The sequence below is a fragment of the Diadema antillarum genome, unplaced genomic scaffold, assembly GCF_040938485.1.
Source record: "Diadema antillarum isolate AM-2024a unplaced genomic scaffold, OU_Dant_1.0 seq00000586_RagTag, whole genome shotgun sequence".
Lineage (NCBI taxonomy): Eukaryota > Metazoa > Echinodermata > Echinoidea > Diadematoida > Diadematidae > Diadema > Diadema antillarum.
The window spans coordinates 728,170-745,866 of NW_027271520.1; the positions used below are offsets into that span (position 1 = coordinate 728,170).

Genomic DNA, 17,697 nt, shown 5'->3' on the forward strand with positions numbered 1-17,697 from the left:
TCATCATGAAATTATTGAAGAAAACTTCTTGCCATATAGCTACCTTAGAAATTTTATCTATATCTATGAAATTTACCTTACTGATACACATGTATGATTTTTATTCTCTTAACCTGCAGCTGTTTTGGAGTATTTCTATATTGTAGTATTTGTATCTTGTTTTATGTTGTATACATCAGGACCTTGATGTAAATCAGCATGCTGATCGAGCTTTCTGGAATAAAGATGTTTCCATGAAAATAAAATGACACCTACATCAACTCCACAAATCTGACGACCAGAAGACTGCTTCAAGCTTCCGTGTGAGAAGAGACGACAGGTATCAAGTCTTTTAGCAGGGTCAAAGAGAGGATGGATCAGGGGCGGATCCAGGAATTCCATAAAGAGGGGGTGCCTTTACAAAACTAAAGACGGGCACACCGCGCTCGTATTTTGTCCTTTAATTTCTTTTGTTTAACAAAAAATAAAAAATAAAGAGGGGCGCGCGCCTGGTGGATCCGCCACTGTGGATTAGTTGGAATCCCTTATCTAACTCTGTATTAAACATCCAAGTTGATCTTTAATTGTAATGAAATCATATTTGCAAAATTACGGTTTGTCGGAAACATCAGTCTATATGGGAAGGATACACTTACTTTCTGGCCTTGATTCTGAGTGCCTTCAGGGCTGCACTACCATTATGATTCCCTTGCTGCCAGAACGAAATAATCCACACTTATTTTCTAGTATGGGAGTTGACCGTTTTTGGCAACTAGCCTCTCAGAAAGCTTTTCTGACAGAAAGTCATTTGATACCCCTTACAAGGATCTAGGCAGAATGAGTATTATTCCCTAAAAGTACATAAACATATTGGCACGGAATTTGATTTTTTTATCTATGTGATTTGATGCCCATCACACAAAATGAATTGATATTGAATGTGAGTAGTTAATCATTTGCATGGCAAATAGGAAAATTTGCATACCTTTGGCATCTATGTAAGGACTAGAAGCAGAAACAAAAAAAAAAATGCATAGTCATGGATTTTTAAGAAGTAGGTCCGAATTTTTTTTTAATATAATTTAAACGAATTGAGTACGAACCACTGTCTTTAATTTCTCATTACAATCATACTTGGTTATCTTGATCAAATATCAATTTGAAATGTGCAATTGTTCTGAGATCAGTGCAACAATTACAAGGGAGTGTCCAAATTCAGAATTTTTTCCAGAAATATGATCGAATTTAGCACTTATTTTCTACAATTCTCTTCAACTGTTCTTTCCTTGAATGATCAGGCAATAATCAGTATACAAATGCAAGAAGTTGAATGTCATATTGCTGTTTTTGACAGTGGGTTTTCCCTCCCCTGATACCTGCTGATTCTTGAAATGATTACCATAGCAACAAGGCTTAAGGTCAGTTCCTGTTTAGACAGACTAACATTTATGACCATTTGGCTCTTCCGCCTAAGCATCATACACCATCTGACTTTTTTCTGTACCTCTGAGCAAGGCTGACTTTTGAAAAACGTAAGTTTTACTTTTGTTAAGCCATGTGGATCTTCCAGCTGTCGATTTGGCCTTCCATTTTACACTATGTTGATGTTTGCATCATTTACAAGAGCAGCAAATGGAAAGGTCTAATTTTGGGTAAAGATGATTATATAGTTTTTCTTGATTATTTGGCTCTATCTCTTTAGTTCAACTCCAACTCCAACTTTCCTTAAGCAGTACAAGGTAAGATTATCTTTTAAAGAAAAATAATAATAATGATAAAAAATGACATTGACATGATGTGCTGTGCTAACAGGTTAACCCCCCCCCCCCCCCCCATCAGCTAAATTTACAATGGAAATATGGAGCAAGGGTAATAAAAAGAACTGCCTTTCTAGGGTCAATTTGACATTTTGCCTATAATTATGTGTGATGTGTATCTAAAATGTACTGATTTTTATGCACTATATCACAGCATTTAATGGAAAACCCAATTTGCAGTAATAGAAGCTTTTAATACTATATGGGTGATGTGGCTGTTCTGAAAATAATCTAACCTCCCTCAGGTACATATTATGGTAACTTTGCCAGAGCAAAACATGGCAAGGTTCATGCAGGAGAAGGGAGGCTTTAATTGTTAATTTGTGGGGTTGTGTGGCAGTTCTGGTGACAGGTCCAACCTCCCTCTGATATTCATAAATTTAAAAAACATTGTTTAGAAGAGCATATCAGGACAAGGTCAATTTGAGAGGAAGACAAACTGATTATTTTTGATAGTGCAGTAGCAATTTAGGCAGCAGGTTTGCCCTGTCTTTTATAGTAACATCATCATACTACATCAGACAAAAGCAATGCAGGGCAAACTTACTCCTGGAGAGAAGAATAACTTTGTGGAATTATGTGGTTCTTCTGGCAATAAGTTCAACTCCCCTCTGATATATGTGAAAGCAAAAGAAATGACAAGGTTAGCTCTGGCATGAGGAATAACTTCAGTGTTTTTCTGAAGTTGAGTGGCTATTCCAGCACTAGGCTCGTCTTCCCTCTGTTTTTGTTTCTGGCTATGGTTTTTACTGATTTCAATATCACAATTATACAACAAGAGATAATGAAAAGGTCAGTTATTGGATAAGGAAATACTCACTTAGTTGGTGAGGTGGTAGTGCTGATTTTGTCTTTCTCCTGATTCTTCTCATCTCCCTCCCTTTTCTCTCCTCCTTCCACTGCCTCAATCTTTTCATGCCTCACACCTGCAGGTATAAAAGAAACAAAACAAAAAAAGAAAAGAGACAGGTATGAATGCATATATACATATTTGTTCTAACATTCAAAAGTGATTCATTGGACAATATCAATGTTCACTAACCATATCATCTTGTGCGATTGGCAAACAGATATGATTGTAACCATTAGAGTTCTTCCTCCACTCTGCAATTATCATCAATAATTATGTATGGTCCTCGCCCTTGTGCCCATTATGGTGGTTAGGGTATTTTATGTCACTCATTGCTCCATCTCTTTGGAACAAACTCCCTTTCCACATTCAAAATGCTAAAGTGGAAGATGAGTTTGAATCAATGTCTAAAACTTACCTATTTCATCACACATATTTCGTTCTTGTTATATATTTGTCACAATATTAGTAATCATTTTCTGTATTTTAATTTTATTTCTTTTTCTCATATTGACGTGCTTAGAAATGTCAGTATTAAAGGGGAAGGCTAGTAACTGATCAGTGGGAATGAGTGGGAATGCTAGGGGATGATTGTTCCAATCCTTGTGGGATTCATTTAAGAGTACATTATATATCAATTGTTGTGTGAAATTGCTTCAGAACGGTCCCATATTCAAGTAATGTGCAGTTTTATGCCCCGTCACTGTACAGGCATGCTAACCTGGAAACATTAAACTGCATATTACTTGAATATGAGACCATTTGGAAGCAAATAATTTTCAGAGAACAATAGATATAGTGTACTCTAAAATGAATCCCGCAAGGATGGGAACAATCATCCTCCAGCATTCCCACTGATTCCCACTGATCAGTTACTAGCCATCCCCTTTAAGTGCTATATTAATGTTGTTTATCATCATCATTATCATTAGCCTTTTTTCATGACATGTGAAACTTAAACATTCCATGAATTTCATAGTTTATGTCCAAACGGGGTTGAACTTCTGGGATTCTATGTGCTGATTCAGCTTTAACTCATTTAATTCAACTTAAGCATAAAGTGCTTGGCATAATTTGTTTTTGATGTGAAAAAAAAAATCAAGCTAAAAGATATGAATTTTTCCGCAGGTCTGCTATATAAATGTCCCACAAAGGACTGTCAAGTTTCATGCAGTTTGTGAAACTTTCTGACAGTCTTAAGTGTTTGTCTGGACAAGGTTATGAAACCTGGACTATGAATACGCATTGTTTAACCATTCACTTATTAGAAGCCTGAGCCAGCATGGGATTAACACAACTACAACACAAGGTATCAACTGATACAGAGAGATTCAGAAAGAGATAGCAAAAGTTACGAATCAGATCGATTCTAAAACAAATTCTCTTACCATTTCTGGATCTCGATCTCTCTCTCTCCATATCCTTGAATTAAGAAACTTTCCACACTGTAGAATATTCTGCTTCTACTTTATATTTCTAATCTGTCTGTATGAGTTCTCATAAAGTTGTACACCTGTTTGACTGTCCATCAACATATTATACTTTAATCTAGCTACTGATCTTTTTATTTATCTATAATTTATATATCTATAAGATCTAAACATTTATTTATATATCATTTCTATGTTCCTCAACTAGTCTTTGTACAACATTAACTAAGTTCTTTGTAAGCCCATACAGATTCTAACTCCCCAGTAAATATTCTTTACCTCACTTATTTTATAAGCAAGCCAGAGAAATTCAAGTGCTCTCCAGTAAGCTGGAATGCTTTCACTTCCAAGCAATGAGAGATTTTACTTCCAAAATTTTATTGGTACATCTACAGCTCATTGATCCAAAAAAGAAAAGAAAAAAAGAAGTAATTGCCGGAATTGTGTGCTCCCTCTCCAGTGATGATTAGATTAACCCGTTGAGGACGAGTCCCGAGTATACTCGGGCAGAGGTCTATGGAAAATGCGTATTGTAGCAAAATCAGCCCGTCCTCAACGGGTTAATGATACATATAACAGGGCTTGACAGTATCTGTTTTTTTTTCCTTTGATGGCCTATAGAAATTAAATTTGATACGTCTTGGTGGCTCGAAATTGAATATAGTCAGTCGAAGTAAAAGGACACATAACAATCATCTATAACTTTAACCTGCTGAAGACTAGTCCCGAGTATACTCGGGCTGGGGTGAATGGGAAATGCATGTCATAGGAAAATCAATCCGTCGTCAACAGGTTAATTGCCCAATCAGGCCACCAGGAGATAACTTTTTGGAAGTTTGGTGGCCTCACATTAAGTTTTGGTGGCCCCGGTCCACCAAGCTATCACTTATGTCTTGCCCTGTATTTTCAGGATGCTAAAGTGATGCTGAAAAGAGAAAAAAGGATGATCTAGAACTGCATTGAGCACATCAAATTTTAACCCACTGAAGACGAGTCCCAAGTATACTTGGGCAGGTGTCTATGGGAAATGGGTGTTGTAGCAAAATCTGCCCGTCCTCAATGGGTTAAATTGGTCTCACCGAAGAACTCCAGGAGGATGTGTGAGCAGCAGACTTTTGGTGTGGAGGCGATGAAGTTCATCAGCTTGTCGAAGGCCGCCCTCCGCTGCTGGGGGGTGCTGTCCCTCACCATCAGAACCTTCTTGGGGAGGTCGGGGAAGATGGTTGCCGGGTAACGGTCGCTCATCGCCTTGTGGAGGGCTTCAAAGTCACCGTACCATTTAGGCACCTGTAGACACAAACACAAACCGAAAAAAGTTTTTTTTTTTTTTTTTTTTTTTTCTGGTTGCTCTTGTTTTGTTTGTTTTTTCAATATCAGTATCTCAGCATGCAAGGGTCAAAAATTGCAGAGAATCAAGGATGGCATCCCAAAATTACAAGCACACTATCATATTTTCATTTCGTTGTCTAAACTGCCATGGACTATCAGAGAATGCCATGGTTGTTATTGTCACTATACTACTGAACTACTTTGCTGCTACTACTACTAGGACGTACTACTACTTCCATCACTTCTACTACTACTACTACTACTACTACTACTACTACTACTAGTACTGTACTACTACTTCTACTACTATGTACTACTGATATTATTACTAGTATTCATCATCATCGTTATCAGTGTCAATACCATTATCATCATTAGTTTCATTGACACCACTTGAAACAGTGGTAGCAGTAGAAGTTGTTAGTAGTACTAACTGTGTCCTGTTGTGGAAGAAGAAACAGGAAAATTATGAATTACTCTTTATTGTAATATGAAATGCAAACACTAAACAGCACAAAAAATTATATCATTGATGTTCTGATATATCTTTCATGGCTTCCTGGACTACTAACATTTATAATTGTATCCCAACAGCACTATGGTCAGGTCATTCATGGCTCCCTATTGTGAAATTCTGAGGGGTTGAACTTTATCATTTTCACCTCCAAGCTGCCTCATTCATGCATACCATTATCTCCACGATAAAATAAAGGACTAGGCCTACCAAGTTCAAGCCCACTCTCACAGTATAGTAACCATGAAGTGCAAATATAGTGCCAGTTTTTCATTGTTCTCCACATATTACAGGGAGCACATGGATATAAGCCTATTGTTTACTAGCATGCACCACTGATCTGATTTGTCCCTTTCACCGCAATGCAAGGATTTTCATTGATTGTGAACATGGCTATTCATTACCTTCAACTTCAGTGCTAGTCTTTATCAAAGGCCCACCACAAGAATCTAGGGTGGCTATATGAGTCAAGCCAGCAACGAGATCCAAGATCCAACAAGAGGACCTTTGAATATTCATCAGTGTTTCTCAAATCAAGCCTTAAAGGGGAAGGCTAGTAACTGATCAGTGGGAATCAGTGGAAATGCTGGGAGATGATTGTTCCAATCCTTATGGGATTCATTCAAGAGTTCATTGTATATCTATTGTTGTGTGAAAATGATTTGCTTCAGAACGGTCTCATATTCAAGTAATGTGCAGATTAGTGCTCCGTCACTGACCAGGGACGCTAACCTGGAAGCATTAAACTGCACATTACTTGAATATGAGACCACTCTGAAGCAAATCATTTTCACACAACAATATACAATGAACTCTTGAATGAATCCCATAAGGATTGGAACAATCATCTCCCAGCATTTCCACTGATTCCCACTGATCAGTTACTAGCCTTCCCCTTTAAATTACATAATTTTACTACCAGCATTTTGGTAGCAAAAATCAAAACCAATTATTAGAACACAGTCCATAAAAGATCATTCATTTTGTACTAACATACCTGATACCAATGGGTGAATCAAGAAATTATAGAATATCAGTGGTTGACGTGACTAACTAAATTATATAGTAGGAGTGATCATGCACAGGTTATGCTTTTCTCATGGCCATGAGTAATTTGACAATCTCAGATCTCAAACGGCTCTTGAACTACTTCGCTTCACTTTGGCTCTTCAGTTCTTTGCTCACAACTGTCAGTGCTAACCATGCATAGCATGAGGGTCTTTGAATAAGACTACCTCAGAGCAAGTCTGAGTACTGGAACAGTTGGCAATAACACTGGGCTTAGAGCCAGTAAACATGATAATCCCTTTTGGATTAAAAAATTAAATGCATAGTGTGGCTGATGTTGTGTTCAGGGGAATGCCATGAAATTTTTCTTTCTTCAGATAAAAAAAAAGAAGGTGAAATCAACAGAAATTCTGAGAATATTTCAATGCCACATATTCATTTTCTTCCCAAAAGCACTCTGTTGTGATCATTTTATTTGTGGTGATAACAATATCAAGGTTATTTTGTATCACTAACTCTAATACCCAAACAATGAAACAAACGAGTTGTGAGTTATTTCTGTGTCTAGAATATCTCATGAGAGACTAGCAGGGTGAATATAGGCCCTACATCCAGCAATTTGCTCCAAACCAGCAGATGTCAATCATTTCACTTCATGCGTTAGAAGAAAAAAAAGGAAAATGAATGGGAGTAGGGTTTTTATGGCTGACCTAGCAATACCTAAATGAGGAAATCAATAATAAATTATAACAATTTAATAGACGAATGATTAACAGTATACACGTAACCATCATTTCAATGTCAACAACAGTAATGACATTGACAACAAAAATGATGATAAATATAATGGTAAAATAATTTTGATGATGATATATACGATTATGATCATTATCATTATTATTTAGTATTATCACTTTTAGTAATATTAATTATCATTGTCATCACTATAATAAGTTATAATATTAGGCCTGGCAACAAAACCACCTGTTCACTGCAGAATTATCAACAGCAAGTAGCAACAAGCTAACTTTTCTCTGTTTAACATCCATTACACATGTCACACTGGTACTACAATAAATTTTAAGATATTTTGGTTGAATTTTGTTATAAATTACAGTATGACAGCTGAAAACAAAGAAACCATACAAAGCAGAACACAATCAAAAATGCTTTGTGGCATCATTTCACAAATAGTGTACTACTTAGAAAGTGACATCATTTTCCAAATACATGGCAAATTACCATGGAGTGTAAAACAGGCCAACATTCTGAAAGGGTTGAAATATATGTAAAGTTCTTTCAACCAATTACTAGAGAACAAATTTTTGATCCAGAATATATTAAGATCTAGCATAGCTAATACAAAGTAACTCTACTGACGAGGAATAGACATGCAAACAAATCAAAGACCAAATACCATGAACTGAACCACGTCATCTGGTTTGTGAGAGGTGGTCTTGAAGTAAGGCAAGTTGGTGATGACAATGACATGATATTCCTCGTCAGTGGTCAGCAGCTGTTTGACCTTCCTGAATTCTGGCACCGAGATGTCCAGCCCGGTGTCGATGTTCTTCAGCTGCCTGGGAGGAAGAACAAAACAAAAAGGAAAATCCTTGAAAACCAGATTCACTCTGTTCACATAGTTCTTTTATGTGCTGGATATATGTACATAAACACATCTATATAAGGTACATAGAACATAAATGTGTATAAACCCTTACAAAGAACATTAACCCATTGAGGGCGGACTGATTTTGCTACAACACACATTTCCCATAGACACCTGCCCGAGTATACTCAGGACTCGTCCTCAACAGGTTAAATATATATATACACCATGTAATAACAAGCACACTTGAACATACACATGAAATCATAGATATATGCACATCAAAATCATTTCCTGATTTCCATCACATGAGGGGAATGCTAACTGAATTTACTGTAAGATGTCTGTGAATTCAGTTATCATCTCTGATAACAGCACAGCCTTCAAAATTATCATGCTGATAGTAAAGAAGGGTGCCCTGTAAAAATATGTTAACCCATTGAAGACTAGCTCCGAGTATACTTGGGTAGGTGTCTAATGGAAATGCAAGTAATTTTAAGCAAAATCAGTTTGTCCTAAATGGGTTAAGATTATCATCATCATCATCATACTTATCACTAAATCTAAAAATTTGTGTTTGTCATCATTCTCATTTTCATCAGCACTAGCTTCATTATCAATAACACCATCATCTATCATTACATCATAACCCAGTAAATTCCCATACATGTTATCACCCTGTAAGACTGTGCAGCACATATCCCTATCTTCCAACAAGAACACGGCTTCCAGGGAGTGTGTGTGTGTGTGTGTGTGTGGGGGGGGGGGGGGGGGGGGCGGGGGGACTCAGGCATGACTACTTGATACATGATTTCTGGATTGCACATCAGTAGACCCACAAGATTCCCTTGGATTATCATAGATGCATGGGCCTTGTCCTAATCTTTGTCTCAAACTGACTAAAAATTTACGAGTCCCAAGTATACTCTGGCAAATGCCTACAGATGGGAAATGTGTGTTGCAGCAAAATCAGCCTGTATGTCCTCCACAGATAAAGTGCATAATGAATTTTACCACCATTCCTTGTCTATAAGCACTGTATGATCCCGCTACATACTGTATATGCCATATATTTCGCGAGTCTAAAATTCAGCGAATTGAGAATTCCTGACAATTTCGCAAGTGGTTTGATTCCCGATCATGGAGTCCTGTAGTATGTACTGGAATGAAAAACTGTACATGCGTACCTTACATTCACATCAGGATCAGAGTCAATATTTTCGTGTGTCTTTAACTTCACGAATAGCACCTGACTCGCGAAATTCGCGAAAATTAAAATCTCGCGAAATATTCAGTGTATACAGTACTTGCAGCACACATGGTGTGATAATGTTTTCCATTAACCATCTTCTTGCAGCAATGCTAACTTTAAAATGGGTCTAATAGTATTAATAATTAACCTACACTTGTAAATTATATACCGGTACTGCAGTATTTCCACCATAGAGCTGGCAAGCACCTTCCACAGCAAGCATTTCATAATTTATCTATTTAATGTGGATCTTTCTATTCTTCATAACTCTCCTTCCCACACTGTCAGATGTTTGAAATGCAGTCTGCATTCAGTAGCACTTTGCATTGCTTTCCTCAATTGCTATCACACACAAATGTTGCGTGATTTCTGTGGTTATACTATGTCATGATGTGATGTCCAAAGGACAATGTTAGTCGACGAACTGACTGAGTGACATTCACACTGTCACAGTACTATCAAAGCATTTCTTTATTTTCTATTATTTACTTTTGTTTCATTTTAATTTCTGATTGTATTTCAACACTGAGTACTCAGAATAGGCCGACTTATTTCAAGCTTCTGTATGTGTGTACGGGAGGGGTGATTATCTCAGATCTGTTAAGCTTAGAACGATACAGTTGAACGCATGGGCACAGAGAGGAACAAATCTAAAAACTGTCTTGGTAATTGCACTGTGCATACGTATCAGAGTTTTTTTGCTGCATGCAACAGCAGAGATCGAACATTCACTCGATTCACACTCACAATCACTCAATCAGTCCTTAGAAAGTCTACATTACAACTTTACAAGTCATCTCTTTGTGCAGCAAAACTTTAAATTGAGTCGCTTAGTCCAGAGATTTAGACACTTTAATCTTCTTCAGGAATCCCTTCGCATTATCCACTTTTAAATCTTGTAAAGAGTGGTGTTTTGCAATGTTTAGAGAGGGTAAGGAGACACCTACGTCTACGTGCGTGTATGTGTATGAACTGCACTAAATAGGTTCTTACATAGATGTCGATATGTGGGACTAAGCTACTTAGTGCGGTGGGCGTGAACGTGTTCGTGCTAATCAATGCACCATCTCAACGAACACAGACTACCATAGAAACGCAAAGAAGTAAAATCAAACATTACTACAGACCTTGAAGTAACGATTGCTTTGCTCATGGTGAAAGATCACGGAAGAACGATGATATAATTCTAAAGCATTCAACTCGTGTGCGCACACCAAAGCTTATAGCAGCCGACGCTCCGGAAACAATTCGATCGCGCAATGTGCAATCGTATGACTTTACACTCAACGACTGTGATTTCACGCACCCTGTGGGTGGCGCATCGCCAGATGTACTAGGAGTCCAATGTGGCGCATACGTGTTAGATCACTGTTTGGATTAGAGGCACACAAATTAATACTACCGATGGTGCGGTCCAAGTATACAGTATCTTCTATCGACCATAATTATGTACGAAACATAAAGATCGCTGTCCTGTAGTCTGATGGAATCCCTACCAGTCTTGCCTATGTTACATAATAATAATAATAACAATAATATTAATAGTGGCTACTTGTATAGCGCACAGGTCCACTTTTCAGTGCTCATGGCGCTTCAAAAATGAAAAGATATCATATATTTACATGCATATACATATTCAAACATTTCAACAAATAAGAAAATGGTAAACAAAAACAAATATATACCAAATAAAGAATACAACATATACCATTACCAATTAAGAATATAATATTAAAAAAATAAATGTACTCCTATAGTGTGAAAACAAAACCACAAAACAAAACAAAACAAAACAAAAAGGCTCGCAAACCCGTTTAGGGGGCCTACGACCACCAAAAAAAAAAAAAAAAAAAAAAAAATCTTTGCAAAAGGGGCAGGCAGTATAATTCTTCCAACTTGAACCAGAGAAATAATGTCTACAGAAAAGTTTACTTGTATAGTAGGCCCTGATGAATTCGTGTCTTTATAGGGCCTATACATAGGTCCTACACTGTTGCATTTTATACGAATATTATCAGTGCGTAACGTTTACAGCATTAAATCGGATTGATAATCGCTGGAAAAGCAAATCTCACACAATAAAATGCGATCCGGGCCTTTTCTTTGCCATATCAAGACAAATTCTGTGGACATTGACATTGTTTAAATGAAAGGGAAAAACGAAAGATGATAAGAAAAAGGTCATTCAACTACCAAGGACTGCATGAGCTGATATTTCCCTCAAACGCGAATCCAATGTTCCCACCTGCGTTGCAGGGATCGAGCTTACGGGCATTTGACCTTGCTTCGCACTGCCTTCACACTGTCAGATATACTTATCACACACTTATCATGATTCATGGTATGGTCAAACGGAAAACAGTTGAGTAACTCGGAAGGTGGGAGTTTAGTGTGATGCAGCTTATACGTCTATCATTCGCAGCCCTATATAAAAGAGACACTTGTTCGTGTCAACAAAAATGAAAATGAAACAGCAACTAGAAAGACAGATAAAAAGTGAAAAAAAGGAAAGAAGAAAAAGAAAAGCAAAAGAGAATCAACCAGATCAAAAGAAAGAAGAGTTCACAAGTTCAGCAGTAATATGCCTGCAATATGCTTTCATGCCACATCATATTTGTAAATTTTCAGGTTTTTTTAAAATTCATTTTGCTCACAATCAGTTTCATATTTGACGCTTTCAAAGATGTATCCTTGTCTTTTTTTTCTTCTTCTTCTTCCTCCTCCTCTTCTTCTTCTTCTTCTTCTTCTTCTTCTTCTTATTCTATTTATTGCCTAATTCTTTTCCTTCGAGATCTACTTACTCTCAGGGCAAACTATACTCATTTTTAAAAAAAGTGAAAATGTTCACTCACTGAGTGAATTTCAGAAAAGAGTGAATTTCGCGTGAAATCGAAGTGAATTTGGAGTGAAAATATGTTTTTTCCCTTATTTTGGAGTGACCTCAGAGATGTGACTACAATATCTTTGAGTGATCCCTGAGGTCACTCCAAAATTAGTGAAAATAAACATTTTCACTCAAAATTCACTCCGATTTCACTCTAAACTCACTCTTTTCTGTTATTCACTCCTTCATATCAATCAAGAGTGAACATTTTTCACCATAGTTTTTTTAGAGAGGTGTATACACTAAAGTTGTGTTCTAAGATGTTTGTCCTGAAAGAATAATGACATGCTATTATCATTTTTTAAGTGATCATTCTGATATATACTATTTGCATGCATAAATTGGCTGGTATAGGCCCACTGTTAGCTCAATGTCAAGCGTGCACCTTCATTGTCAAGGCTCAAAATAATGATTATACTAAGCACAGATTGTAATAAAGATCATGAAACTCCTGAGTATCGACGGTATAGTTTGTGACCGAATTCATTGGACATTACTTCATTTTTGAAAAAAAAAGCACATGAAAAGTATGCACAATATTAGTAAGGAGGAAAAGGAAAGTAAGGAAACCAGATTTTTTAAAAGAAAGAGAAAAAATAGAAAGATCATAAGTTAAACAATAAAATTACACAATTGGAGCACGAACTATAAATAAAATTCACCGTCATTATAGTGAAAATTGTTATAGTTTGGGGCCAAGTTAATAATAAGCATTTTTCATTCCGACTCAAAATGTTTCTAAACCAGATGGAATTTCCCTAACGAAAATGAATAATAAAATTACATTTGAAGACTTAGAATACACAACCTGATTATAATATATTATTTATCAGAATGAGATGTTTGAGAATGAATCTGATGCTGAAAACAAAGGGAAAATACCATATGTGAAAATTTTGATAATTAGAATATTTCTGTCACGTCATGCAGTGTATCGTAATAATTGGAAAGATTCGATTTTTCGCTATTTCAGATGACCTTCCCCTTTAAAATGCAAAAATGACCTTAAATTGTTGTTGCATTCAAACTCTTCATTTTTCTTTTCTTCGGGTCTCCTTAGTTACATTCGTGCATCATCGTCTATAGGTACGAGGAGAGGTACATTGTATAGATCCTATAATCCTCGGTTTATATTCTTCGGGTTGGGACGCCTTATATAGGACTTGGTCAAAGAAGGCTAGAGAGGTCGGGCCACCGGTGATTATCTAGCCTTAATTATTTTAAACATATCAGTGGAGGTAGAATCAAAATAATACTCTTTGAGGAAGACTGTTCCAATCGGACACCCCTGCCACTCGGCTGCTCAAAAAGCATTTCCTAGAATCAGGACGACACCACTTCTTGAAAATCCTCGGTCTAATTGGTCTATTGAAGGAATGCCCACGAGTATTATACGTGTGTTGTCGGTTATTCGACAGGGTGAAGAAATAACTGGGTTCGAGTCTCTTCCTATAAGGATCTTAAAGGGGAAAATAAGCCCAAAAATAAGTTAAAAAAGAATAAGTTAATCTATTTAAAAAAAGTGAAATCTTACGAGTTCAACGGTAAAAATTTTACTGAAATCGAATGAAAAAACTTAAGGAAGTTATGAAATTTTGAAGCTTTGCTAATTTCTGCAAAACAGTTCTTGAACAGTATATGAATATACAAATGAGTGAGCAGACCATGTCATAACCCCACAATTATTTTCCATTAATCGTGTACAAAAAATGACGAAAATTCAATGTTTCTGTCATTGAAGTTTGAAACATGATTATTATTATTCCTAGTTGAATAACTTTAGAATAGTGATCAGTCACGATTTCAGCCTAGGGCATAATTGCGTTTGAATGAAAAACTGGAAATTTCAAAATTTAATTTACAAACTATATGGAAAGTTGTGAGGCACTGGCGTAGCCAGGGGGGGGGGGGCGATGGGGGCGGTCGCCCCCCCCCCCCCCCTAAGATTTGGACCGGGGATTTGGGAGGCGGAAAAAAAAATGCGTGTATACTGTATGCATGCACATGAAGCGGGTCTCCTTTGCAACCTTTCATCAAATAAGATATTTTTGTGAATATTTCACTCAAAGTGTGCACCAGATCGTTGAATTTCAATGCAAAATATGCAAAATCTCTCGTGCTTGGGAGGGGGTATCCCCCTCCCAAACCCTCCCCCTCTGTGCCTCTTTCCCTAGCTTAGTACACTTTTTAGATTTACAAAAGAATTATGAATAATTCTGAGTGCACAAGACTTATCACTTATATTCCGAAAAACTGAAGGTTCCCTCATGTATGAGAGGAATTTCCCCTTTTAATCGACCCTTTCCTCCCTCAGTTCCCCCCCCCCCCCATCAGTAGGTTTTTGTGTGTGTGTGTGTGTGTGTGTGTGTGATTTCCCAAATGTTGATTCCATCAAATATGCGTATACGAGATATCTCAATTTCAACCTTAAAAAGGCAAAAGCTCCATCGGAAGGGAAGAGTGGAGATAACACTCGCCCACGCCTTCTCCCTGCTCGCCCTCCCCTACCCCCCCCCCCCTTCCGCCATGCATAGAAGTAGACTGTGGCTATACCCAGATCGCTTTATTTCAATTCTAAAAACGGGGGAATCCCCCTTCCCCTAAGCTCTACCTCACTAGACTTTATACATACACACAGATGGTGCACATTCGGAATAAGAGCTAAATTCCGTGATTTTAGCACTTCGATGAAAAAGTATTGCACCAAAAATTTGCACCAGATCGCTGAATTTCAGGTCTGAAAACGCAAAATCACCTTCGTGTGGGAGGGGATATGCCCCTATCTACACCCTCGTGTGCATGCTTTTTCTGTTTGATTGCTGAACAGACAGCGTTCATGATATTCAGTGTAAGAATAAATACAAGAAGATTATTTAAATGATACCATTTTATAGGCAAATTGTTCAATAATAATCTACACTAAAATATACTGCAACCTTAAACAAGTGGGACTGTTTCAACTCGTTAAAACACGCAAAAACATGCACCAAATTGCACCATTTGCAACATCAAAATGCAAAAAGTTCTCACCGTGGGAGGGGGACACCCCCCTCCCACACCCTCCCCTCCTCCTTCGTTTGCTCCGCTCGCTCGGGTTCAGTCGCGTTCATGATATTCAGCGAAAAGAATAAATACAAGAAGATTATTTAAATGATACCATTTTATAGGCAAATTGTTCAATGATAATCTACATCAAAATATACTGCTATTACCTTAAACTAGTGTTACTGTTTCACGTCGATAAAACGCGCAAAAACATGCATCAAATTGCACCATTTGCAACATCAAAATGCAAAAAGTTCTTACCGTGGGAGGGGGGACACCCCCCTCCCACACCCTCCCCTCCCCCCTCGCTCGCTCCGCTCGCTCGGGTTCAGTCGCGTTCATGATATTCAGTGAAAAGAATTAATACAAGAAATGTATTTAAATCATACCATTTTATAGGCAGATTGTTCAGTAATAATCTACACTAAAATATACTGCTACCTTGAACAAGTAGGACTGTTTCACGTCGATAAAACGCGCGAAAACATGCATCAAATTACACCATTTGCAACATCAAAATGCAAAAAGTTCTCACCGTGGGAGGGGGGACACCCCCCTCCCACACCCTCCCCTCCCCCCCCCCCCTTGCTCGCTCCGCTCGCTCGGGTTCAGTCGCGTTCATGATATTCAGTGAAAAGAATCAATACAAGAAGATTATTTTAATTATACCATTTTATAGGCAAATTGTTCAATAATAATCTACATCAAAATAAACTGCTACCTTAAACAAGTGGGACTGTTTCACGTCGATGAAACGCGCAAAAACATGCATCAAATTGCACCATTTACAACATCAAAATGCAAAAAGTTCTCACCGTGGGAGGGGGACACCCCCCTCCCACACCCTCCCCTCCCCCTCGCTCGCTCCGCTCGCTCGGGTTCAGTCGCGTTCATGATATTCAGTGAAAAGAATCAATACAAGAAGTGTATTTAAATTATACCATTTTATAGGCAAATTGTTCAATAATAATCTACATCAAAATAAACTGCTACCTTAAACAAGTGGGACTGTTTCACGTCGATGAAACGCGCAAAAACAAGCATCAAATTGCACCATTTACAACATCAAAATGCAAAAAGTTCTCACCGTGGGAGGGGGGACACCCCCCTCCCACACCCTCCCCCCCCCCCCCTCGCTCGCTCCGCTCGCTCGGGCTCGGTCGCTTCGCTCCCTCGCAGACTAACCGCCCCCCCCTAAGATCAAATCCTGGCTACGCCGTTGTTGTGAGGGTATGTCATGCTCACTTTGCCACTTGCATAGAATTCATATTGACTGTTCAAGAACAGTTCCCTATAGCGAAACTTGAAAATGTCATAACTTTCTTATTTTTCAACCGATTTCGATCAAAATTTTGCCGTTGAACTCGTAACATTTCACTCTTTCTTATCAAGCTACCATATATTTGGACTCGATTACCCTTTTGAAGACTGTGATGACATCATCCCCCTTCTCCTGTAATGCACTATAGGACATACCCAAATGAAAACATATAAACTCCCATCAACAACATTTGGACCTTATAGTTTGCGATCAATCCTACGGCGCATTAATCCCACCGTCGAAAATCATGTTATGAGTACGTAAAAACTGGTGAAGTATGGGACATTGCAATCATTAAATAGATGTGTAAAAAATAGTGAGCTTCCTATCATGCTCCTATGATAATTATACCTCTTAAGCAATCCTTAAAAACCCGAAAGGAAGTAAATTTAAGCAAGCAAACAAACAAACAAACAAACAAACAAACATTTACATACAAATCGACGTCCCTGTGACCTCCTTGTTAGCTTAGGTCTATTGGATATAAAGAAGCTACTTTCATTCATTCATTCATTCTTTCTTTCATTCATTCATTCATTCATTCATTCATTCTTTTGTTCATTCATTCATTCAGGAGGTTGAGATAGAAACTCAAAAATACTTTTAATTTCATTACAAATAACTCATTTGATTTTTTTCAACTCGTTAATTCGTCATGT

General features: G+C 37.6%; 1 pseudogene; it reads right to left on the minus strand.

Moving 5' to 3' along the window:
- The window catches only part of LOC139735568 (uncharacterized), a 304,769-nt pseudogene extending 293,735 nt beyond the window's left edge, over window positions 1-11,034 (minus strand).
- Window positions 11,035-17,697: the final 6,663 nt, after the last annotated feature.